At 44.4% G+C, this 27672-nt stretch overlaps 1 protein-coding gene across 1 annotated transcript in view; it reads right to left on the bottom strand.

Moving 5' to 3' along the window:
- Positions 1-24323, bottom strand: part of SFMBT1 (Scm like with four mbt domains 1) — a 182669-nt gene extending 158346 nt beyond the window's left edge. The window contains exon 1 of the mRNA XM_075322086.1: positions 24247-24323. The gene's annotated coding sequence lies outside the window, so the exon portion shown is untranslated. The remainder of the gene's footprint in view (positions 1-24246) is intronic.
- Between the last annotated feature and the right edge of the window lie 3349 nt (positions 24324-27672).

Raw genomic sequence — 27672 nt, forward strand, 5'->3', positions numbered from 1 at the left:
GTCCTTACTCTGCATGTCTTCAACAAACTGTTTGTAGGCTTTCTTGTAGATCATCCTTAGAACAGGCTTCATTATGGGACGACAGCCATGCAGACCAAATAAATGTGATGCAGCGAGCGGCATAAGGTCTAAGCACTGACAGGATGACACCCCCCCCCCCCTCCCAACCCCTGTACTCTCTGTAGCAATGCTGATAGCACTCATACGTCTACCTTGAGAAGACAACCTCTGGATATGATGCGGAGGACGTGCACTCAACTTGTTTGATCGTCCATGGCGAGACCTGTCTTGCTAAACCGCTGTGTGGTTTTGCCCACTGTGCTGCAGCTCAGTGTCAGGGTGTTGAGAATCTTCTCATAGCCTCGGCCATCTTTATGTACAGCAATAATTGTTTTGTTGTTGTTTTTTTTCAGATCCTCAGAAAATTCTTTGCCATGAGGAGCCATGCTGAACTTCCAGTGACCAGTATGAGAATGAGAGAAAATTAAATGTAACACATCTGCTCCCCATTCACACCCAAGACCTTGTAACACTTAGGCTATGTGCGCACGTGTGCGCTATGCACCGCACCTAAAAGGTGCGCTTCAGAGCAGCTGAAAAGCTCCGTTCTGAAGCGCATGGTGCCGGCAGAGAACGTGCGCTCTGCATGCAGCTCCTGCCATAGACAGAGCAGGGGCTGCCGGCAAAGCGCACGGAAGAAGTGACGTGTCACTTCTTAGAACGCGCGCTTCGGGCAGCAGCCGAAGCGCTGCGCTCTAAGATGCCACGTGCGCACGGCCCCTGCACAATCTCCATAGATTATGCAGGGGACGCAGGACGCATGCAGTTACGCTGCGCTACAAAGCGCAGGGTAACTGCATGTAATTACGCAACGTGCGCACATAGCCTAATGAGTCACACGACATCAGGGAAGGAAAATGGTTAATTGGGCACAATTTGGCCATTTTCACTTAAGGGTATACTCACTTTTGTTGCCAGTGGTTTACACATTAATGGCTGTGTGTTGACATATTTAGAGGGCACCACATTTACACTGCTATACAAGCTGCACACTGACTACTGTACATTGTATCACAGGGTCAGATCTCCAGTGTGGTCCCATGAAAATATAAAATACGGCCAGGTCTAGGAAGAGTTCTGGTGGTCCTAAACCTCTTCCATTTAAGGATTATGGAGGCCACTATGCTCTTAGGAACTTTGACTACTGCAGAAATTCTTTTGTAACCTTGGCCAGATCTGCGCAATTCTGTCTCTGAGCTCCTTGGGCAGTTCCTTTGACCTCATGATTCTCATTTGGTCTGAAATGCAGTGTGAGCTGTGAGGTCTTATACAGACAGGACTTGATTTGGAAAGGCACACACCTATCAGTTTAATTAAACACAGCTGGACTCCAATGAAGGGGTAGAACCATCCCAAGGATGATCACAAGGAAATTGACAGCATGTGACTTAAATATGAGTGAGCAAAGGGTCTGAATACTTATGACCAAGTGTTACTTCAGTTTTTCTTATTTAATAAATTTGCAAAAATGTTTACATGTTATTTTTTTTTTCTGTCAAGATGGCGTTAGGAATATACATTAATGAGAAAACAAATTGAACTTTTTGGAATTTACCAGGTGGCTGCAATGAAAACGGAGTGAAAAATTTAAAAAGGGGTCTGGATACTTTCCGTACCCACTGTATATACAGTGTACACACACACACACACACACACACACACACACACACACACACACAAAGCTCCGAATACTGATTGAATTAGAATTTACAACATGTTGTAAAAGTCTGACTAATTTAGCGTTTCTTCCCTTTTCTCACAGATAAAAAAAAAAAATTAAAAAAAAAAAAGAAAAAAGGAATTGACCCGCATGAAGCTAGCATTTCACTAACTGTAGTGGCAGTGAGACATTCGTCTGTCTGTGGCTACCATTAGTCTTGCTCTGGAGAACTGCATAAAGACAAGTTCAATGCACACAATCTACTGTATTGGCCCCGTTATTTTATATACATCTCCAATGCAACAAGCAGGGTCATCAAAAGGCACCATCACTTCTGGGATTATTTATTTATTACAACTACAAGACGCTGATTTATTAATTGCATTTTTTTTTGTTTATTTACATTTTAGTTGAGACTTTTTTTTTCTTGTCTTTTTTTGTGACAACTTCTTCAAAGGATGGCCTAATTGGGTTGATGAATTATGTACAAATTTCAATATTCACATCCGGTACTTTTTTTGTGCACTTTCGAGCAGTCACACGATACTGTAAGAGGCTTTATTTTATTGTTGAACATTTGAAGACTGTTAGCAGAATTATCCTAAAACATCTGCATAATCAAAACTAAGCCCATAATGCCAAATAAATAAAAAAAAAAATGTAAAAAAAACCCAAACCATATGAAACCAAGTAACCTTAACCCCTTCAGCCCCAAGCCTATTTTGACCCTAAAGACCAGGACATTTTTTGCAATTCTGACCAGTGTCACTTTATGAGGTTATAACTCTGGAACGCTTCAACGCTTCAACGCTTCTTTTAAACAATTTTTTCAACGGATCCCGGTGATTCTGAGATTGTTTTTCTTGACATATTGAGCTTCATGTTAGTGGTAAATTTAGGCCGATATTTTTTGCGTTTGTGAAAAAAAAAAAAAAAAAAAAACACCGGAAAATTTTGAAAAAATATTTGTAATTTTCAAACTTTAAATTTTTATGCTATAAAACCAACGAGACATAACACAAAATAATAAAGAACATTTCCCACATGTCTACTTTACATCAGAACAATTTTGGGAAAAACAAAATGTAAAAGGAAGTTATAGGGGTACAAAGTTTGATTAATTTCTCATTTTTACAACAAAATTTGCAAAGCCACTTTTTTTTTTTTTTTTTAGGGACCACATAACATTTGAAGCGATTTTGAAAGGTCTACATGAGACAAAACACCCAAAAGTGACACCATTCCAAAAAAACGGCACCCCTCGGGCTACTCAAAACCACATTCAAGAAGGTTATTAAACCTTCAGGTGCTTCACAGTAACTAAAGCAATGTGAAGGAAAAAATGAACATTTTACTTTTTGCAACAAAAATGTTAATTTAGCCTCAAATATTGCATATTCACAAAAGGTAGCAGGATTACATGAACCCATAAAATTTGTTGGGCAATGTCTTCTGAGCACGCAGATACCTCATATGTGGCGAAAAAACACTGTTTGGGCGCACGGCAGGACTCGGAAGGGAAGGAGTGTCATTTGACTTTTTGAACAGAAAATTAGCTGGAATCGTTAGCCGCACCATGTTGCGTTTGGAGAGCCCCTGAGGTGCCGAAACAGTGGAGCTCCCCCACATGTGACCCCATTTTGGAAACTAGACCCCTCATGGAATTTATCTAGATGTTTATTGAGCTATAGCTGCATTGGACAGGGCTGGATTTCAATGTTTCAGTCACTTTAAATGGCTGGAACATTACAGTGGCTGTGATTGGCTGACGAACGCCGCTCAACCAATCACAGCCTCCGTAGCTCCGGGGAGGAGGCACCACCCCTCCTGAGGTCAGGTACAGGTCCCCTCCTCCCCGAATCTGCGGTTTGTGTTAACCGATCGCAGTCACCGGAGGCTCCGGTGCCGCGATTCCGCCATGACGGAAAGATCCGTCCTTTGTCTTTAAGGCCCAGGGCACCATGACGGATCTTTCCATCCATGGTCGGGAAGGGGTTAAAGGGAACCTGTCAGGTAATTTAGGTCTTCAAACCTAGTAGAAGTGTGATGTGTGACCTAGTAACCCCTTCCTACCCATCCCTGTGTTGTAATAATGTGTAATGTGAATGTATAAAAATATATATTTTATTACTTAGGTGTACCCTATGTATATGAGTAGGGGCTCTAGTCTCCTGGGCGTCGCATCGCCCTGTGGGCATTCGCATGTTTTCCATGGTACCACGCCCACACGGGACCGTCACTACTTCAGATCCCGCGCATGCGCACTTACCTTTCCCGCAGCCTTGTTATCTGGGTGCTTGTGTAGCGCCCCTGAGCCACTCAGGGCACTACAAGGAACTGCATCCTATTGGGGATGCAGAACCTACCCCCTGGGACCTTGAGTACCAGTGCCGATACCACCAAAGCACAATCAAAATCCTAGTTCTCCACTCCACACCAGGACTAAAGGGTTAATCAAGTAAGGGGATGGACGCCTAGAGTTAGGAACGAGTCCAGGGATTAGCCAGCCTGGTGGGAGGGGACAGAGAGAGAGAGAACACCGTGGCACACAGAGAGGTGTGCGGACGTGTTCGAGCTGGGTCCGTGCAATGGTGACCCGGTGGCACAGGAGAGGTCGCCAGGGCAGGTACAGACAAGTACCGCTGGGACTGGAGTACGCACGAGGCACAGGGCCCTAAGATCAGGCACCAGTTCTACACAACTTGATAATCACCTGCACGGTGTGGACACCTTCATGGACTTCACCAATCCAAATAATTCGGGGGTATCAGCAGTAAACTAGGATCGGGGTTCAGACACTTAACCACCCCACAGGGTCTGCACTGCCCACCGTACAGAGAAGGTGACTGATACCCCAAAAGGGACAGTTGGGCCCCAAACACTCCACGCTACGGGGATCCAACCAACAGAGTGCCGGGGACAGCAACCTGGGTCACTACATTGGCACTGATACTCCATGGGACCTGAACTAGTCATCCACGGGTCGGAGTAAGTAGAGACTGTTGGTTACAACCTTGTGTGGTCTCCGTTATTGCCCTTCACAACTCCTAGGCACAGCTCTACCTGCGGAGGGCCCAACATCATTGCTGCAACCACTACCAGCCCTGGGAGTACCCACATTCAGCAGCGGTAGTTCTACACCCTTAACCGCAACCTGCAGGGGGCGTCACAACAACTTTCATCCCTACTTTAAATAATTCCCCTTTTACAAGAGAAGCCCCAGGGCACGGGACCAGGCAACGGCCACCAGAGTGACATTCTCATTTGCAACCGCCCGGGACAGAGTACCCCCTTTCCTGGGCGACACAGCTTTTTCTGGCGTTACGAACAGGATACTGACAAGGCCCGTTAATTCGGGTGTCTTAAGGAACTGTATTTAATGGACTGTTTGTGCAAAACTGTCGCCATCTGTAATTCTGAAAATTTGGCTGCGCCATCACTGTGCTCAAAAGTCTGAAGAAGAGAAGCAAGCAAGGCTGCGGGAATGGTAAGTGCGCATGTGCAGGATCTACAGTAGCGACGCTCACGTCGCTGATGTAAATCCATGGTATTATGCCTACAGGGGCATGATACCATGGAAAACATGCGAACGCTCACAGGGCAATGCGACGCCCATGGGCTAGAGCCCCTACTCCTTTACAGACGGAACACATAAGTAATAAAACATTTTTATACATTCACATTACACAATATTACAACACAGGGATGGGTAGGAAGGGGTTACTAGGCCACATATCACACTGCTACTAGGTTAGAAGACATAAATTACCTGACAGGTTCCCTTTAAAAGGGCAAGTGTTGGAAAGGGATTTCCAAATCAATTTGTACAAACTCGATCGGTAATTGATATGTGAAAGTAGCCTAAGAGGTAGTACTCCTGTGCAGCAGCCCCAGTGTTTTTCCCCATCAGGCACAATCCGTTGTAAAAACTGATGCGACAGATAAGTTGAAAAAAACGGATCAGTCGCATCAGTTTTTTTCCACCCGTTTCTTCCATTTATCGACGGATCCATAGTGATACCGAGCATGCTCAGTTTAAAAAAAAACGGAATCAGTTACTGGATTCCGACATTTGACGGATGACGACGGATCCGGTTGCCATAGGCTTCACCAGTCCCAATACAACGTTCCTTTGGACGTTGCTTCCGTTGGCCACACAGACAATTTTTGCCGGATCCGTCGTACCACAGATGAAATGTGAGGCCATGCGTCGCAATCCGGCGCTAATACAAGTCCATGAGAAAAAAAAATGATCAGGCGCCGGATCCATTTTTATTTCTCCACTTTGCCGGATTGCGCCTGTGACGCCCCTGGACTATCAGGTCGTCACAAGGTACTGCACAAACTGTCCTTCCGTGTAGTATTCCAAATCCTTCATGGTTCTGGGTCCCTATCTTATGGTGTTGCCTCCAACAGAAAATCAGATACACACTGCACCACACCCACCAGTGGACGGCTTGAGTGGAATAGAGTCGCCCACTTAGGGGGGGGGGGGGGGGGGAGGTGAGTAGTGTAGTCTATAGTTAGTTAGGAAGTAGCCCTTGAGATGTGAGGAGCTCAGAGGAGGTTAGGAGTGGTGGCTCCCAAGAGAAGCTGTATAGGTTGCAGACGGTGGTCTGGACCTAGAGGAGTCGGACCCCCGGTCGCAGGGGGGATTGCGGCTAGGTGCCTGAACCTGTCAAGGAGGACGGTCAGCAGCCTGGCACTGTCACCGGACCGAAGGCACGTCGGGGGTACACAGACCCTAGGTCGGGGAGAAGCTTCAGGCAACCCGGAAATTAACCTGAGGAGAACGTAGTCTTTATGATCTGTTCCCACCCGCTCCAGAATCGGGGCACTAGCGCAACGAGGGGGATAGGGCCTTCCAAACAAACGGTCCAGAAAATTCCAAGCGTGAACCCTGAGAGCAGGATCCCACACTTAGCCACAGTGGGGAGCGGGGCCCGGAAGTTTCAGACTACTGGGCCACCACGTTGAAGTTAAACTTCGTGCCAGGAGGCAGGTTACGGATCACCAGGCAACACTATAGGGGACAGGACCCGGACCAGCTCCCCTCAAGCGGCAGCGATATCCCGAGATTTGGTTTACCTGGTTGTCAGCGTCTGCTTATTGACTGAGTGAGTACCTGAGTGACCCCTGCATCCCACTGCATTCCCACCGAGTCCCGGGGCCTTCTCCTACCCGTGGAGGGCGACGACACCTTGCTGCCCCACTCCATCACCCCGGGTACTCCCAACGGCAGCGGCGGTACTCCTACCTTACCGTGCACAACGGGTGGCGTCACGAACTAAACCTCCCCTGTAAATAACTTCCTCCACTTTACGTTTAGAAGTGGCTCCAAGCCCCTGGGTCCGGAGGCCCTCGAGCCACAAGTCAGACTGATCCAAGCAGTTCGATCCGCTGCAGGGGCGGCACAGCGCCTGATGGCAAAAAACTGATATGTGAAAGAGGCTTTACCGGTTGACATCTGCAGCTCTTCTTTATATTGAGCCCAGCGCAATGTATGCTGTGCTGGCTAATCAAAAGAGCTACGGATGTCAGTAAGAGAGGTGGTACTCCTCACACTTCTGGGCTGACCTGCTCCACGGACAACTGCCGTGGCGATGAAAGGGGATGCGATTGTAGATTTGCACTAACTTTAGTAAATGGACTTTCAAAATAACTTTTTAGCATAAGCCATCCTCTATACTTATGTGTCGCCCAGTTATGCAGTACTCTGTCCCGGGCAGTGTATATGGGGAATGTCACTTTGGTGGCTGTTGCCCGGTTCCGTTGAAAAGGGGAAATATTTACAGGGGATTAGAATAGTGTTCACACATGACTTCACTTGCGGTGTTGCGGCTATGTAGATGGAGCCGCCGATGCACAATGTCCACTACTGGGGCTGGTGTTAATGGCAGCCTGGATATTAGACCCTCCACCAGCAGAGCCGGGCCCCTGAGGGTAGGTGAAATGACGGGTGTCGGAAGAAGGTAGGCCACACAAGGGGTTCAGTGCAACTGGTTCTGTCGCGGGCGGCGGGGCGCTGCGCTCGCTAATGCTCAGGTCCAGCGCTGCTGCTGCTCGGTGGCTCGAGCGGTGGGCCGGATCCGGGGACTCGAGCGGCGCTCCTCGCCCGTGAGTGAAAAGGGGGGTGGTTTGTTTGGGGGATTTAGTCAGTGACGCCACCCACGGGTTGTGGTGAACATGGGCACCACTGCTGCTGGTGACGGGGATCCCGGGAGCGATGGTAGGGAGCAGCTGGGATGTTGTGCTCCCCCTCCGTGGGTAGGGGTGGGTGGTCCCGGGGCCCGGTGGTGTGACGGGGAGGCAGGGTTGGTGAGGTGCAGGGACAGCGCGGCGCGGTGCCGGATGGCACTGGTGTACTCACTCAGCAACAAATGCACAAAGTCTCCAGTAAACCAAACGGCTGGATGGACGGGTCCCGCAGCCGGCTGCAGTGTCTCTCCCCGGACAGGTGATGGTGGCTGTCTCTCCCTGCACCTTTGTGTACTGTGTTGACTCCGCTGGCTTCAAAACGGTAGTCTGCTCCCCGGCGTATAGGTGCCGGAGGAGCCAGTTTTGCCCACAGGCGCTGGCCCTTGGATCTCTAGCCGGTGGCTGTATATCCTCACGGTGCGGACGGTTGCCTTCAATCGGGACTTGGTTGTTAGGAAACCCCTGGGGTTCCTGTCACATTCTGATTTGACTATTGTCGGCGGCTCCAAGCCTGGTCGGGGTCCGATGGCCCTGCCTGTCTGCTTAGCTTCACTCCGTTCCCCGGTCCGGTACCGGCGGGCCGACGCCCGACCCCGGTCCTTACGACTCTGCGGAGTTCCACCAACTCCTGCAGATGGCCACCACCGTCTGCCAACCTTGCTGTCAGTGCCTGGGCTCCAACCCAAACACTCGCTGTATGTGACCTCTCACTTTCACCTCCTAGACTCAACTGTCACTTTTCCCGCCTCCAGGTCTGTGAACTCCTTGGTGGGTGGGGCCAACCGCCTGGCTCCACCCCACCTGGTGTGGACATCAGACCCTGGAGGGAGGCAACAAGGGTTTTTGTCTGACTAATACAACTGTCTGGGGGGTGGGGGTGTGTGTGTTTTGTCTGTGGCTACCTGCCTAGTCCAGGGCGCCACAGTTCTTTACTCACTTTCTGGTGGTAACTGGTCAACCGAGGCTGGCTGGTTTCACCTTCAAGTCCCCTTTGTCCCAGTGCCAGTTTAGTAATCTGGTGCCTTCTTCCCCTGCACCTGTCTCTGGTTGGTGGGTCCCCGTGGCATAGAGCAACTGGGGGTCCCCGTCTGGTGGTTTTCCACTGCAGTCCGTATGACGGTAGCGTGAACCCTGAGGGGTTGGAGTCTCTGGTCCTGTCCCCGGTTCTCCCTTTGCTACTGAGTCTCGGATTTTTAAAGTCAGCGAGGTCCTTGATGGTCCCCTTGCCACGCAGGTGTTAAACAGGCCTGCCTAGAGCTTCTGCTTGACCTAGGGTCCTGTAGCCCGTCGGTGCGTAGTTCCGGGAGTACTCCACCGGCAACTACCCTCCTGGGCACCAGGTTACTGTTCATTACCAGTCATTGCGTCTGCTCGCTTTCACAGTCACCTCTAGACTCCTACTGCTCTTTCTGACTGTCCACTGTCTGCCCCTCCCACCTGGTCAACTAGTGGACTGGACTAGCTCCACCTCTAACTTCTAGGCGGCCATCCATTGGTCCGACCCTAGCTGTGTACCATTCTAAAGGCTGCTTTACACCAGAAGATCTATCGTGCGATAGATCGTCGGGGGTCACGGTTTTTGTGACGCACATCCGGCATCGCTGGCGATGCCGGCCTGTGTGACACCTCCTAGCGACGCAGTATCGCTCACAAATCGTGAGTCGTGTACTTTTCGCTAGGTTCCATAATATCGTTTAATTTAGTAGTTCATCGTTTCCGGGGTAGCACACGCCGCTCCGTGTGACACCCCGGGAACGATGAACAGCAGCTCACCTGCGTCACGCGGCCGCAGCCGGCTATGTGAAGGAAGGAGGTGGGCGGGATATTTACGTCCCGCTCATCTCCGCCCCTCCGCTTCCATTGGCAGGCGTCCGTGTGACGTCGCTGTGACGCCAAACGTCCCTCCCACTCCAGGAAGTGGACGTTCGCCGCCCACAGCGAGGTCACACGAGAGGTAAGTATGTGTGACGGGGGTTACTGACTTTGTGCGACACGGGCAGCGATTTGCCAGTGACGCAAAAAGGACGGGGGCGGGTACGATCGATTGTGAAATTGCACAATCGGTCGTAACGTGTAAAGCAGCCTTTAGGGGAGCTTGTTGGGGAAAAACTGGGATTTTGTGAAGTGTTTGTGTGTGACCGGCACTGGTCTTCCAGGGCCCTAGGGGGTAGGAACTGCATCCTGGTGAGGGTGCAGAACCTTGTAGCTCTCTGATGTTTTCAGGGACGCTACACATACATAAGAAATAGCACTATTTGGCCGTCCAATGTTTATCTTCCATTTTTCACCAGTTTACCCCTCTGCAGGCTCTATTTGTCAATTTGCAATTACCTGAACGGTTAGGAGACTTTGGCTGTGTCTCCACATTGCTTTTTTTATTGCTTTCTCTCATGCGTTTTTGCTTGCAGATTTTCACAAATGTGCAAGGAAATCCTTATGCCAACGAAGTCAATGAGAATCCTGAAGTGCTGTGCACACATTCAGATTTGATTTTTTCTTCCTTGCAGATTTAGTTGTAGGAAAAAAAAAAAAAAAAAAAAAAGAAGAAGAGGGGGGGAGCTTAACCACAATGATCAATAGAATGGTCATTTTAATATGTATGGGGAAGCCGCCGTACTGTTTATACTGTATGTCCAGATTTTGTAATGCCCAATGATTCAGGCTTTCCATGACAAAACTAGACAAAGTAACGTACATTCTTTTGTTTTCCACTAGAAAAACACTCAATACTTTGACTAAACTAAAAAACTGATGCGACGGATCCGGTGAAAAAACGGATCAATCGCATCAGTTTTCTCCATGCGTTCCATTTTTTGACGGATCTGTTGTGATACTGAGCATGCTCAGTTTCAAAAAACGGATCAGTCGTTGGATTCCGTCATATGCCGGATCTGGCGCCTACAGGCTTTCCATTATACAACATGCCCGACGGCGCCGGATCCAGCGTTCTGTTTTATTTTGACAGAAACAAAAAAAAATGTTGCATGCTGCGTCCTTTCAGGCAGCCAAACAAAGAAATTTTTCATGCAACGCAAGGCCATCCCGCACAATCCAGCGCTAATACAAGTCAATGGGGAATAAAACGGATCCGGCGACAGATCCACTTTATTTGCATCTTGCCGGATTGTGCCTGACGGCAAAAAACGGATGTGTGAAAGCAGCCTTAGTGGAAGTCAATGGTGTGACGTAAATCTTTCCAAACCTTGTATAAGGCTACGTTCACATGTTGCATAAATAGAGGGTTTTTTGTTGTTTGTTTTTTTTTGGTGCTTTTTATTATGCAACTTAAAGAGCTGCTTTTAGAGTACCAGTATATGACAGTAGATTTCAGAAAGCTCATGCACACAATTGTCCGCTAGTTTTGTTTTTCCTGACTGAATTGGATTGCATTTTGCGCAGTTTTTGCACCATAGAAGGCAACGAGGAAGTGCAAAAACCCAGCAAACAAGAAAAGAACATGCATTTTTAGTGAATAAAACATATACTGTAGACAAAAGACACAATCTGCACCAAAAACACAACAACATAAAAGTAATGTGTGGCTGTATTACTACAGCAGGGGAAAAGCTGCAAGCGGAAAGTGAAAATGTATGAAATTCACTACAACTGCACAGACGCTCAGGTGAAAAACTGCAGCTGCAAAACCACAACAGGAACTGTGCAGTGAACAAAAATCTGAATGGTGCATAAGATACTCAGAAGAAATACTTAGAATCTGTCGTTCTGTCTGCCTACAGTAGGGTGGGGAAGGGTCTAAAGACATGAGTTGGAATAACAAATTTTACGCTCAATTATTATCATTCAATATTGTTAAATATAGTTTAAAAGGTAAAAACTGAAGTAATTACCTACAGTAACCAAACAAGTCGCTTTGTTTCGCTTTTCAAATGGCTTCTGAGAAATAAGCTGAAATCTATTTCAATTTTTCCAGGAATCGGTTTTCTCCAAGTATCAGTTTCATTTTATCTTAATATTAAGGCAAGAATTAAAGCTTATTCTATGTGGCTCTGTGTACACACACAAGAAAAAAAATAAATAAATAAAATGAAAGCTGGACCAATAAAATTTAATTTACTTGAATGAGAGTTCTTTGCGCATTTTTTTTTTCATTTTTTAATTGGGACGAGGAGGCTGAAAAAGGGCGCAAAACTGGTGCCTTATCCTGGTAAGAACCAATGTAAGGAGGTGCCGGGAATCACTCATCTGGGTGAATTGTGAGGCTATGTGCCCACGCTGCGGATTTACCGAAAATCTGCAGCAACGGCACTTCCAAGCCATTTCAATGGCATTTTGGAAATGCTGTGTCCATGCTGCGGATTTTTCCGCGGCGGATTTGCCGCGGATTTTGATCTGGAAAAATCTGCAGCATGTCAATTATTGTTGCGGATTTTTGGTATAGAATGGGGAAAAAAAAAAAAAAAAAAAATCCGCATCAAAATCCGCGGCAAATTTGCGGTAAATCCACGGCAAAAATAAGGTGCGGATTTGCCGCGAAAGTCGCGGATTTTCATGCAGAAAAATCCGCAGGTACATTCTACCGTGGACACATAGCCTTAGCGTAAAAAATGGCAGCTGCAGACCCACGAGGTAAAATATCAAATCGATGAAAGAAGAATTGTGTTGTCATGCCACACTGCCGGATGGATTCAGGAGAGCAAATTATGTAACCAGCAGATTATTGTTTTAGTTCTATGCGTTTTGGAGCTAGCATGCTTTTTCAGGAACCAACAATTGCTATTGTTGGTACCTGAAGAAGCATTCTAGCTCCAAAATGGGTAGAACTGGTACATTGTTCCATTTCAGGAACCAAGAATAGCAATGTACCAGTTCTACCCATTTTGGAGCTAGAATGCTCCATTGCAGGAACCAAGAATAGCAATGTACCAGTTCTACCCATTTTGAAGCTAGAATGCTCCATTTCAGGAACCAAGAATAGCAATGTACCAGTTCTACCCATTTTGGAGCTAGAATGCTCCATTACGAATAGCATTCTAGCTCCAAAATGCATAGAACTGGTACATTGCTACTGTTGGTTCCTGAATAAGCATGCTAGCTGCGAAACACGTACAACTAGTACATTACTATTGTTGGTTCTTGAAGGAGCATGCTAGCTGCAAAACATAGAACTAGAACAATAAAATCTACTGATTACATAGTTTGCTCTACTGAATCCATCCGGCATGACAACCCATTTCTTCTCTTCCATCGATTGATTTTTTTTTTTTTTTTTAATTAGGAAGAGGGTGTTTTGGACCATCTGTTGCAAAACAGATCATACAAGCAAACAAAATCTGAGGTGTATGTGTGTGGTCCATGAACAAAAATAAATAAAACAAATACATGGACAACACAAAGACTGAAGTGTGAAATAAGCATTAAAGGGGTATTCCCATCCTATACTAATATGTAGTAGGAATAATAATAGCAGCAAATACCTTCAATTAGAAATGTAGTATAGTTCTCCCGATATAGCCAAGTCTCTTACCTCATGTGCAGGGCATTGCAGGACCTTAGCTATCCATGATTACTACCACGTTTATAAGCACAGTTGGCCATGGTCGCAACCATGGATAGCTAAGGTCCTGCAATTACCTCATTTGCAGGTCATTGCATATGAAGACTCCTCCCTGGGTCCAGCTAAGTCACCCCCCATAACCCACCCCCCGATGTTTTTACCTTTTTGCAGCATTGATTCCCCGCATCCCTCCTCCTTCACAATACACGGTATGCGCAAGCACAAAGCGCAGCTGTCGGACTCAGCTCAGCTTCCTGTGTTCCGTGAGAACGGCTTTGGAGCTGCGCTGGCTGCTCGCACACTGCTGCTGTGACCCGGGGAGAGTGGGTGCAGATTCTTTGTGCCCACACTCCTCACATGGAGGGTCTGCACTCCTAGAAAATGGGGTATACGTTCCCCGAGCGTGCCCCTCATATTCTAAAAGGTCCAGAGTCGCCGTGGGACTTCCAAAATGGATTACAGGAGATTTTTTTTTTCCTTTGCAATAAATTGGTGAAAGAAGGAATGTTTTGGGGAGTGTTTTTTTCAAATAATTTTTTTTTCTACTTTTATTATTGACAGTTGGTGATGTCGGTTATCTGACTTGATGCTATGACATCAACTGCTGGGCTTGATGTCAGGTGACATTACACATCTGATATCAACCCCATTTATTACCCAGTTTGCCACCGCATCAGGGCACCGGGATGAGCTGGGGCGAAGCGCCAGGATTGGCGCATCTAATGGATGTGTCACTTCTGGGGCGGCTGCGGCCTGCTATTTTTAGGCTGGGAAGGGCCAATAACTATGGACCTTCCCACCCTGAGAATACCAGACCACAGCTGTCCGCTTTACCTTGGTTGGTTAACAAATTTGGGAGGGGCGCCAGTTTGTTTTTTTTTATTATTTATAAATAATTATAAGAAAAAAAAAAGCCTGGGGCCCCTCTAAATTGGATCCCCAACCAAGGTAAAGCTGCCAGCTGTGATCTACAGGCTGCAGCCATCTGCTTTACCCTAGCTGGCTATCAAAAATGCCACAAAAAAGACCCCACATCGCTTTTTTTAGGTTTTTTTTTTGGCTAAATACAAGTCTAGGCACCCTTTAGTGCCGCATGAATGTCACTAGAGAGTGCCAGCTTAGAATATGCAGGGAGGTGGGAAATTATGCGTTTGACATCAGTCTGCCTGTCTCTCTCTCTATCCATTATCTATCTATCCCTCGAAGGGATAGATCAATAGATAGATAGATATTACAGTTTTTATTTGTGATGTAGGCGTTTCCCTCCCCTACAGTATGTGTGATGGAGCAGTGACCCTGCGGGAGCTTGGATATGAGTTCTCGTAGGGTCACTGCCGGTCAGTGACGTCACTCTGAGTTGTGCTTTACGGCAGCACTGAAGTTCTCGCAATCGGTAATGGGTTGACATCACCGACCGTGAGAAATGACCTGGAGTTACCTCTGCAGCATCGTTCACGGAATGAGGCTGCATTGAGCACTTGCTCACAGACGTCGCTGAATCAGTGTGGATTACGCTGGACCTGGGTGTTTGGTGTGGGTTAGTAAAGTGGTGAAAGAGGGGGCTTTTTGGTGTTTTATTTCAAATAAAGGATTTTTCGGTGTTTATTTACTTTACTTACAAATTAGCGATGGCGTGTCATAGACGCTGCCATTACTAATCTTGGACTTAGTGACAGCTGTGTGTTGCTATTAACTCCTTACTACCCTGATTGCCACCCCATCACGGCAATCGGGAAGGGCCGGTAACACGCCGGGACTGTTGAATCTAATGGATGCGACATTCTCGGGGCAGCAACGGGCTGATATTCTCGGCTGCGGGGGAGGGGGGGGGGTTGGCCGTAACCATGGCCCTTGCCCTCTCCAGCCTGAGAATAATGTCCCGCTGCTGTGTGCTTACCTCGGCTGGGTATCATTTGGGGGGGGACCGCACATCGTTGTTTTACTTTATTTTACTACACGATATAGACCCGCCCACCGGCGCCTGTGATTGGTTGCAGTAAGACAGCTGTCACTCAGCATGGGGGTGTGTCTGACTGCAACTAATTATAGGCACCGGTGGGCGGGGGAAGCAGGGAATACGAGACTGAATAATGAGCGGCCAGCATTTTCAAAAGCTGTAGAACCCGCCGGAACAGTATGACAGCCGTGCAGCGCAGCGCCCGTGATCGGCGAGTAAGAAAGAGAGAGGGAGAGACTGACTGACCATAATGGCAGCTGCCTTATATAGCCCCTATGACGCCGTGCGGCCAAGCCAATCGCAGTAACACCACAACAAAGATGGCTGCAGCGTTACTGTGATGGCAAGCAACATTAGATGTGTTCATTGGCTGGAAAAAGGCGCCAGGAAGTCCAGAAATGAAAGTATCAGAGCGAATACCATATTAGCTGTTGGATAGCGAATACCTCATTATCCATCGAATACCGGATAGTGGCGAATACATTCGCTCATCCCTAGTATTTATATAATGTTTTTCTTGCTAAGAAACCAGTAGTTTGCAGTAAATGTTTCTGTTGCAAGTATTAAACGTATGCACATACCCTGCGAGATCTAACTTCACCTCATACACATGGTATGGGTTTTCATTTGCACATTTAAAGAAAAAAATAAACACAAATATATATATATATTTTTTTTTTTTCTCTCTCTCTCATCAGTAGGTCAATTTCTGTTGCAGAAACGAACCACATTTTCCCTATTCATTTTGAAGGGTGCTTTTATACCCGCTGGCCTTGGCACGGTTTTATTGTATTTGGGTGGGGGAGGGGGGGGTCCCCACAAAGGCAAAAATGCACATAAAGGCATGAAAAAGTTTTGGAAAATATGGGCAGATTTTAGATGAAGAAATCTTGTGATTTCAGTGTTGAAATCCATGTCAAAGGCTAGTTTCACACTTGCGTTGGACGGGATCTGTAGCATTGCGTTGTGTGACGCATGCAACGGATGCCTTGCATATAGTGGCACAACGGATGCTACGGATCGTACAAAATAACGCAATCCGTTATAGGTTTTTTTCCTTGACTTTACACATCTGGGCATGCGCAGTTGTGTAAAGACTGATGCGTTAACCGAATCCGTCAAATGACGCATTCTAACGGAATCCGCCACCATAGGCGTCCATTATAAAAACAACGGACGCCAAACGGATTCCTGCAGGTTGCGTTTTTTTGACACTCCAAGCGCAGAAAAACGCTACATGCAGCGTTCCATCCACCCGACGCAGCGTCAAAATAACGACGCTGCGTCGTCCAGCGGATGCAACACAGACACTTGCGTTACAGTGCGTCGTCCATATAAGTCTATGGAGAATAGCGCAGTGCGTTAACAGACTGAGCTATTCTCCATAGTGACGGAATGCGCTGAACGCAAGTGTGAAAGTAGCCTAATATGCAACATGTTCATATGCATTATTTTTTTCCCAGAGGAGATACCTAGCTTTTTTTCAAGAGAATACATAGCAAATATCCAAACAGATTTCTTCTATGGATTGGTAGTTTAAAGGCTGTGTGCACACTGTGCCTTTTTATCACGTTTGAGTGTGCAAATCCTTATGCCAGCAAAGTCAATGAGAATCCTGAAGTGTCACGCACATGTTGAGTTTTTTCTCCTTGCAGATTTGGTGCCGGAAATAATCTGCAGCATGTCAATTCTTTCACCCATTGACTTATATTTGAAAAACGCATTAAAAAAAAAAAAAAAAATAAAAAAACACAGGCAAGAAACCTGCATTTTGACACTGCATTTTTCCTGCCAAGAGATGCAGAAATGGCGCAGAATTTTCTGCACCCAAATACTCAATGTGTGAACATAGCCTAAATTGCTGCTGGTCCATGCATGGAATTGGCCACTTTCCATGAGGCTAATCCACTATAACTTCAGTCACTTTAATAAGAGGTATGTCGTCACCTATTGAAGTCATTTTCTCATCTATGTTGAAAAATCCAAAACCATACGACAAAAAAAGGATTTTCCACTGAATAAATGGGAGTCACATGGTTTCTTTGGGTTTCACATGGGAAAATATGTGCGAAAATTATTAAAAACAAAAAAAAACCAAACATTCCCATGTGCAGGATGTTGAAGAAGTTTTTCAAGTCAAAAACAGATCTTAAAGAAAATCTGTCGTTCGGATCAGCCCTCCTAAGTCGTCTATATGGGCATGTACATCATAGAAAGCTGAAAAAAAATTATACCTGCAATCTGATGTCTTAATCCAAAAATAATCCATGTTTTTCTTAACCCCTTCACAACTATCCGATTTTGCGCTTTCCGTTTTTTTTTCACCATTCTTCTTCCAAGAGGCCTATTATTTTTCAGTCAATATGGTCATATAAGGACTCGTTTTTTTGCGGAACGAGTTGTACTTTTAAATGAACTATGAGTTTTACCATACAGTACTGCAAAACAATTCCAAATGTGGAAACACTGCAAAAAAAAGTGCGGTTGCACTATTTTTTCTTTTAGATATTATATTCACAGTGTTCACTATATGGTAAAACTGATGTGTCGGTGAAATGCCTCAGGTCAGTGCGAGTTCATAGACACCAAAAATGAATAAGTTTAATTTTATCTGGGAGGGGGGGGGGTTAAAAAAAAAAAAAAAAAATCAGAAGTTTGTCTAAAAAAAAAGTGGCGTATGTTTTTCGCCATTTTCCGCGACCCTTAGCATTTTCATTTTTCGGTATCTATGGCTCAGTGACTGATTATTTTTTGTGTGTCTCAAGCTGACGTTTTTAATGGTACAATTTGTGCGCAGATGTTCCGTTTTGATCGCCAGTTATTGTATTTTGTGCAAAATTTGTGACAACCAAAAATACGTAATTTTGGCGTTTAGAATTTTTTTGCTGCTACTTTGTTTACTGTTCAGATTAATTGATTATATATTTTGATAGATCGGGCGTTTCTGAACGTGGCGATATCAAATGTGTGTACTGTATATTTTTTTTATTTTCAATGGGGAGAAAGGGGGGCGATTTGAACTTAGGTTTGTTTGTTTGTTTTTTTATTTTACTAGTCCCTATAGGGGACTATAACAATCAGCAGTCTGATCGCTCATTCACTTCTCCAGATCAGAGCAGCACCGCTCAGACCGGGAGAAATGGTCATCTCTTGTAACAGGCAGTACTCGGCTGTTTGTTTACAGGACATTAATCATGTGAGCACAGTAGTCATCACATGACCCTGTGCTACCATGACAACCACCGGATCCACGTGATCACATCACGTGACTTCTGGTTTCGTCCTGTAAGTAAAGTTTCAGCGTGATAGCAGTTATAATGGCGCTTTTACTTAATGACAGCTCCATTTAAGGGGTTAAAAAGGCACAGGTGGATAACAATTCCGCTCTTGCCTGGCAAGCACACGTCAGCTGTATAAATCAGTCGAGATGTGCGCCGATCTCCCCTGGCTGCTGGCAGCAGCCGGGGGTGATTAACACTATGACCGCTAGAACGTAATTTTACTGCCCACGGTTGTTAAGGTAAGGGGTTAATATGTAAATTGGCTGTTTAAGTCTATGGGGTGGTCATAGATCTCCCAGAGAATTGGCCTCCTGAGCCTATTTTACATGACAGGGTACATTACCAGTGTGAAACATGTAACGACTGACAGTTTGATCTTTTGATATACATCTCACACTGGGAACGTCACCTTTCAAGCAAAAAAAAAAAAAAAAAAAAGCTCTGAAGGCCGATTTTCAGGAAGATCCATGTCCTGACCATGGATTTTAACAGCTAATTTGCATATTAACAAGAATGTGGATTTTTCTGTGATAAGGCTGCTTTCACACATCCGGTTTTTGTTGTGCAGCACAATTCGGCTCTTTGCAGAAAAAACGCAACCGTTTGTTTTTTTTTGACGCCGGTTGCGTTTTTTCCGCATAGACTTTAATTAGTGCCGGATTGTGCCGCATGGCCTTGCGTTGGGTCCGGTTTTGCTGCATACGGCATATTTAGCCCATGCGGCGGCCGGAGGGAACGTTGCCTGGCACGTTTTTTTGTCCGGCAAAAAAAAACGCATCCTTCCGATGCGTCGCGTTTTCCAATGCATGCCTATGGATGCGGCAAAAACCGCCTCCGGCCGCCGCATGCGTTTTTTTGCACTGCGCATGCTCAGTAGCGTGCCGCAAACGGCAAAAACCAGACGGGCCGCATGTAAAAAAACGTATGCAAAGGATGCGGTTTTTTCGCAGCATAGGTTTTAGAGCCGGATTTAGCCGCACTGCAAAAACCGGATGTGTGAAAGCAGCCTAAGAAATTGGAGCGCAGATATCAAAGTGTCATTTTATTCAGCTTCCTATGACCTACATGCCTATATAGACGGCTTAGGAGGGTGGATCCTACTGGCAGATACCTTTTAGGCCATGTGCGCAATAGAAAATTGAATTTTCTTAAGAAAATTCTGGATCTCTGCAAGAATCCTGCACCCGCGACAGAAATTCTAGCGCAAATTCCGCATGCGGTTTCACTGCGGGATGTTGTGGATTTGCTGCGGAATTTCTGCGTTTTTTTCCGCAGGTTCGTCCCTGCGGGTTTTTACCACTAGTTAATGGTAAAACCACAGGTACCTGCAGAAAAGAAGTGATATGTACATTAATGTCACAGCGGAAATTCCGCAGAGATATATATATATATATATTTATTAAAAAAAACACCATTTTTTTTTTTTATACCCATAGGTTTTGCTGGAGAATGACTGCAGGAATGTTAGCCACATTTTCTGCAGCCAATCCGCGGTAAATCCCCAGCCTGCGCACATAGTCTTAAACAGTGAACACCTGTAAAAAGTACTGAGACTTTTCCTCCTATCAAATCCATTTCTGGAATAAACGACCTGATTGTGTGAACACAGCCTCGTTCATCAAATGAAATTATTTTTTAGCTTGGTTAAAAAGAAAAAAAAAAAAAAAATCGTTCTCGGCAGCGCTTTGTCTTTATAGTGTCCTTCTTTATTAACAGGAGAGAACGATGACATCCTATGTAGACAAAACGATCTGTGCAATGTCTAAATAGGTTATTAAACGATCGATCAGCAAACATGTAACCGATCACCAAAGATCAGTGTTGGGGCTCACACTATGGTAAAAACCGGACAACTGGATAACACGCCGACTCATGTTATTCTATGGGGCAGTGCTGACAAATTTCTCACTGAAAATCCGTTTACAAAAGGAAAAAAAAAAAAATTACAACATGATTAAATATGGAGCTGAAATCAGATGACACTCACCCAATTAAATCTATGGGTGGGGGGGGGGGGAAAGCACCATGCGACAACTGATTTTTATGGATACATTACAATTCTGTAACACAGGAAACTAAACATTCCTGTAAATTATTGATTACAGCTACTGTAAAGAGGATTGCACATGGGTGACAAGAAAAAAAAAAAAAATCATCCCACTTTTCTGGATGAGACAGGTATGATTTTTTTTTTTTTAATACATAAGGCTGAGTTCTCATGTCCTATAATCATCCATTAGAATGAATCTTGCAGAGATCCATTGGCAAAAAAAAACAACTTTGCAAACAACTTTTTTTTGTCCTGTGTTAAATAACTGATTTCTGCCGGATCAAATTTTTTATTTTTTTTTTTTGTTTTAATATTGGAGTCTATGGAGAACCGAGCCGTTAATGGATTGCTATGTAGCCATCCATTTTCTTCCAAGTGTATCAAATTTTTTTTTTTTTTCCTACTGGAGCCGTTACAAATGGAAAATAAATAGTTTGTTAACAGATCCGTTCTCTATCGACTCCTATGTTAAAATAAACGAACATGGCAGACATCAGTTATTCAACAAAGGACGAAAAGGTCTTCTCTGCACAACTCCCCCCCCCCCCCCCCCCCCCACAGATCTGCTGGATCTGTCCTAACGGATGGTTACAGGACATGTGAACTCAGCCTACATATATTTAAAAGTTAAAAAGGAAATCTGTCACCCTTTTAATTTTTTTTAGTTATCAATATGGGCATACAGGTGGCATAGAGGTGAAATTAGCCATACCTGTATGCCTCCTGGATGAGGGGGTGGATTAGCAAAAATCCTCCTTTATATCTTCTATCTTCCAGGCTATGGGGCATGCACTGCCCAGAAGATAAGCCTGCCTCCAGTCTTCATTATACAGGATTATTCATCCCCTTTTGTTTTCTGGTGGCTGGATATCTTGCGCCTGCACATTATGCCTGCCGCCCTTCCCTGTACTGTTCTGCCCTTCGGTGAGCACAGACTTCAATTTTGCTGTGCGCAGGCACCAGTGAGTCACTGCTCCTTCACAGTAATGAGGAGAGATGGGCAGGCAGAATGCGCAGGCGAGTGATTTCTGGCTGCGCACCTGACATCACAGGTACTCTGAAGAGAAGGGGAGGAGGAATCCTGTGTAATGAAGACTGGAGGCCGGCTTATCTGCCAGGCAGCACACACCCCATAGCCTGGAAGATAGAAGATATAAAAGAGGATTTTTGCCAAACGACCTCTCATCCAAGAGGCATACAAAAAACGAAAAAAAAAAAAGGCAAAAGGGTGTCAGATTCCCTTTAACTAGTACCATGAAAATAAATAAATAGATAAATCTATCACTAGTTGTATCAATCTGCATGAGGTCAAAGTGACCCTATGGCACCAGACAATGGTTAGATCATGTGCACACACTGCGTTTTTGGTGCAGTTGTCACAAACCTGCACATCTATCCTTTATGGCAGCAAAATCAATGAGATTCCTGAAGTGCTGTGCACATGTTGCTTATTTTTTCCTTGCAGATTTGGTGCAGAAAATAGTCTACAGCATGTCAATTCTTGGTACGTTTTCCCCAACCCTCCCACCCACTTATTTCATTGTAAAAAAAAAAAAAAAAAAAAAAAAACAAAAAAAAAAAAACAAAACAAAAAAAACGCACCTCATTATTGGTGCATTTTTCTGCCCAAAGATGCAGATTCATTGTAAAAAATTTCTGCAGCAAGTACTCTGTGTGCACGTCGCCTTAAGAAAAAAGAAAAATGTACATAAAAGCAGTCATGAGAATATTTATTTTTTTCAAATTCTGAAGTTCTTAAAGTTTCTCCCCCCCAAAAAAATAAAAAACCTTAAAATTACCATATCTATAGCATAGTTTTTGATAAAGATGCTGCTGCAAAAAAAAAAAAAAAAAAAAGGGGGACCAAGATGCTTTGTATATTGCCGTTCATTCATTTTACTGCTGATTTGTCGGCGTACCCCAGGGAAAATGAAGATAAATAGGTCAAAGTGTCAGGCATCAAAAGTACATTTTATGTAGGAGGTTGGTCATATGAAAAAAACCTCAATGCAAAAGTGTGATCAATCTCTAATGCCTACAAGCCATCATATAGACACTATATAAAATAATGTGTATATAGTACTATACATATAGTATATTATAGTATATAGTAAAAATTATATTACAAATTAATATAGGAAATAAATATGTTTATCTGCAAATCCTATATATTATACACATACATACACACAATATGTCAAAATAATATGAATTACTTATATAGCACCATTGATTCCATGGTGACGTCTGTACAAGAGAAAAGGGGCTACATATCGATCTATTATGCCCAACATTGAAACACAGATGTTACGTACGTAAAATCCAGCGCATCTTAAAGTGTCAGCAAAGTGGATGAGATGCAAGTTAATTTTAACCACATGCTGTTTTTTTTTTTTTTTTTATTTGTGGTTTTTTTTTGGGGGGGTGGGGGGTGTCATCTGTACCCAAATTGACTTTTGCTGCCTTTTTAAAAATCTGCAACATGTCTATTCCTTTGGCAATGCATCCCTGCATATTTTATCCAATCATCTTAAGGGGGGACCCTAAATCCACAGGTTTTTTATAGCATTGAAGAACCTAAAAACGTATTACAAACAGGGCGACTTATTGGCAGGGTCCTGTTTAGCAACCGGTGTGTAAAATATGCAAAGGTGTGAACCTAATCCACAAAGGAGGAATATAAAAGTTAAAAAAAATATAATATAATTATATATATTATATATACAGGAATTTGTGTGTTTGCATGGGATTCCTTTGGTGGGTTTTCCGGTTTTCTTTCACATTCCAATTGTGAGCCCCAATGGGGACGGTGTTGCCAATGTATGTAAATAGTGCTATATAATTTGATATTATATACACACACGCACACACTAAGAAAAAAAAAAAAAAAGGAATGTGGATCAAATAAAAAAAAAAAAAAAGTGAATGACAAAAAGTAAAAGGGAAGGGGGCGGTGGTCTAACCTAGAAGGAACAGAGCACTGAATGGGTTAAATATTTAAGGACACCATGAAAAGGCACAAGTCCCATTGTATTGTATGGACGGATTTTACAGCCAATCCTAGGCGTGCATTTTTTTTATCCTCACTTGTGAAGGGTTAAAATGAAGGTCTCCCCCCATTTTCTCCATGCAGACCCCCAATACCTGCCTCTCCCCAGCATTCCCACACGATGCAATGTAGCTGCTGACTTTGCATGAAGTTGTTGTGTTTTTTATTTTGTGATTTTTTTTTTCTTTGCCGTCATTTCTATCAGACCCCAAAGTGTTGGGAGAATACAGAGTGGGGGGCAGAGTGTCAGCACCGGGCACAGGCAGCCCTGGCACTACACATATCCATGCACTAAGTGCAGCTGCCCCCTCCCATGCTCACACATATACACAACATCCTCCTACAGGAATACATTGTTGCAAACTTGGGAAGCTCTTAAAAAAGCCCAGAAGCCCCAAAAAGGGGAGAAAAGCCCCTCTTGAGGCAGCCCAGACTCCCCCCTGTCTGAGGAGACCCGTTGCAGAGCTTTTCCTTACCCGTCCGGACTTTTTCCAGGCAGATTTGCAGGGCCCGGTGCTGCCTCCTCTCCGCTCCTCACCCCCCACCGCTGCTCACTGCCTCATTCCAATATGGCCCAGAGGCCGCCACTGCGCATGCGCGCACCTCTCCTCCTTCACTCTCTGCCTTCTTTAATTTTTTTTTTTAGGGCATTTTTCGCTCTTCCTCCACCCCCTTTTTTTTTTTCTCCCCCTTCTTTAGCTTTATTTTGTCACTCTCCCCCCTCCTCCAACTCCCCCTTTCTCCCCAGTCCCGGTGTTTTAGGGGTGCACTTTTGTCATTTAATAATAGTAAGGTGCCTTGGAAGTGTCTTGTAATCACAGGAAGTGCTGTAAATGACGATTTTCTTCACAAAATCCTCGAGAAGAGGCCAAAATAGGAATTTTGATTGAAGAAATGAGTTTACACATTAATAACTTTGAGGTCTAATGATATTATCGTCTGAAGATTCCTGTTTTCTGTCATATCCTCCTTAAGTCAGAGATAGGAGACAGGCAGGAGGCAGTTTCCACAGAAAACCTTTATTATTTTGTCATTGTGCCCAAACCATGCCCTCAGTGCCGAATCTGTTCACTATTAACCCCCTATGTGCTGATTATTGGGGGAGGGGGGCAGCATAGAGATCTCTGAGATCTCTATGGATATACTTCTGCCTAAATCATCCACCTAAGACACTCTGTTATATCCTTGGTTTAAGATATACCAATATTAAAGAAATATTCGGAAGCGGAGTAATGAATCCGGATTCCAGCTTTAATTTTGATGCGTTTTTCTTTTCCTGCTGCGTATTGACACATAGCGTAAGGATATGTGCGCACGCTGAGTTTTAGGAGCTTTTTTGGGGCAGAAAAACGCATCAAAAAATGCATCGCAAAATGCATAAAAACACATTAAAAAAACACCAAAAAAATGCATAAAAAAACACACAAAAAGCACCAAAAATGCATAAAAAATACACCAAAACCGCATAAAAAAAAAAAATGCATAAAAACCAAAACATAAAACAAACACACCAAAAAATGCATAAAAATATACTAAAAAACACATTACAGCATAAAAAAAGCATAAAAAAACGCATTGAGAAACAAACCAAAAATGCATCAAAAAACGGACCAAAACATGCATTAAGAAACACACACCAAAACATGCATCAAAAAACACATCGAAAAACACACCGGAAAAATGCATCAAAAAAATCATCAAAAAACACACAAAAAAACGCATTAAGAAACACACCAACAAATGCATCAAAAACCGCATTTAAGGGCTCATGCGCACGTAACTGCAGAATATTCTGCAGCGATTTGACAGCACATGTGCGCTTCAAATCTCTGCAGAATGAATGCAGTATATTTGTTAAAAGAAGCCGATTTCATGCGCTATGGCTGCTGCTCCCATCATAGACAGCGCGGGAGCTGCATCCAGAAGACACAAATAATTGACATGCTGCTTTTATGAACGGACGGATTTGGGTCAAAATTTTAGCACCCAAATTGCTGCGTTCAAAAAAGCAACGTGCGCACGTATCATGCACAATCTTCATATATTGTGCAGGGGACGCAGGACGCATGCATTTACGCTGCAGTGCAATACGCAGCATTAGGCCATGTGCGCACGTTGCGTTCAGTAACTTGCAGAAATTAATGCATCCTCTGGCAGAATTTGTCATTGTCAAATTTGGTTTTGACCACAAACGCAGGAAATACGCATGCGTTTTTGCCGTGTTTGACCGCGTTTTACATGCATTTTCAGTGCTTAAAATTGGATGCGTATTCAATACAAAGACACTACTAAATAAAGTTTGAACATTCAAACACTAGGAAAAAAATTGAAAAAAAAATAAATTATGCTTTAAATCATACATTAGAATGATAATTTTCCTAAAAAGATTATTGAGATTTAATATTTATGTAAAAAATAAATTTAACTTATTGTTTGACTCTTTTTTTTTTTAGTCAGGCTGGATGTGAGGGCAAAAGGAAACCTCTTGACCTCACTATAATGCCAAAAACCCATGCTTTAATTTTGGCAAAAAAGCATCAAAAATGCATGTAAAACACTTGGATTTTGATTTTGGATGCTTTTTCACAACTGTCATTGACGTCAATGTTAGCTAAACGCTGCCAAAACGCAAAAAAGAATTGACATGCTGCTTTTAAAAACGCAGAGATTTTGACTAAATGTTGTCACTCAAAACGCTGCATTTAAAAAAGCATCGTGCGGACGAATTTTGCTAAATTCCCATAGACTTTGCTTAGAAATCAAAACGCAAGCTTTTTGGCATTGAAACGCTGCTGCTCAAAACGCTGCGGAAACGCATGAAAAAACGCAACGTGCGTACATGCCCTTAGAGGCATAAAATGCATCAAAAACGCACCAAAAGATGCATTAAGAAACACACCAAAAATGTATCAAAAACGCATAGGAAAACACACTTAAAAAACGCACCAAAAACATATAAAAAACACCAAAAAAAGCATAAAAAATGCATAAAAAAACACAAAATAAAACACATAAAAAATGCAGTGTGCGCACACAGCCTAAAGGGGGCTTTACACGCTACGACATCGCTAATGCGAAGTCGTTGGGGTCACGGAATTGGTGACGCACATCCGGCCGCATTAGCGATGCCGTTGCGTGTGACACCTATGAGCGATTTTGCATCGTCGCAAAAACATGCAAAATCGCTCATCGGTGACATGGGGGTCCATTCTCAAATATCGTTACTGCAGCATTAACGAAGTTGTTCCTCGGTCCTGCGGCAGCACACATCGCTCCGTGTGACACCGCAGGAACGAGGAACCTCTCCTTACCTGCCTCCCGGCCGCTATGCGAAAGGAAGGAGGTGGGCGGGATGTTACGTCCTGCTCATCTAGACTCCACCCCTCCGCTGCTATTGGGCGGCGGTTCAGTGACGCAGCTGTGACGTCGCTGTGACGCTGAACGAACCGCCCCCTTAGAAAGGAGGCGGTTCGCCGGTCACAGCGACGTCGCCGGGCAGGTAAGTACGTGTGACAGGTCTGGGCGATGTTGTGTGGCACGGGCAACGATTTGCCCGTGTCGCACAACAGATGGGGGCGGGTACCCACGCTAGCGATATCGGTCACGATATCGCAGCGTGTAAAGCGGCCTTAAGGCTATGTGCCCACGGGACTATGTACCTGCGGATTTTGACTCAGAAAACCTGCGGATTTATCTGGATCTTCTAGATAAATCCGCAGGTTTTAGCAAGCGGCATAAAAATGCGGTGGCCGCAATTTTTGCACTTTATCATTTCCATTTAAGGCTTTGTGCGCACATTGCTTCTTTTTGATGCTTTTTTGTGTTTTTTTTTCCGCTAAAAACCCACAAAAACGCACTCTCAGTAAAAACACAGCGGTAAAAATGAATTGCCTTTTACCGTG

This window comes from Anomaloglossus baeobatrachus, chromosome 8 (assembly GCF_048569485.1).
Source record: "Anomaloglossus baeobatrachus isolate aAnoBae1 chromosome 8, aAnoBae1.hap1, whole genome shotgun sequence".
Lineage (NCBI taxonomy): Eukaryota > Metazoa > Chordata > Amphibia > Anura > Aromobatidae > Anomaloglossus > Anomaloglossus baeobatrachus.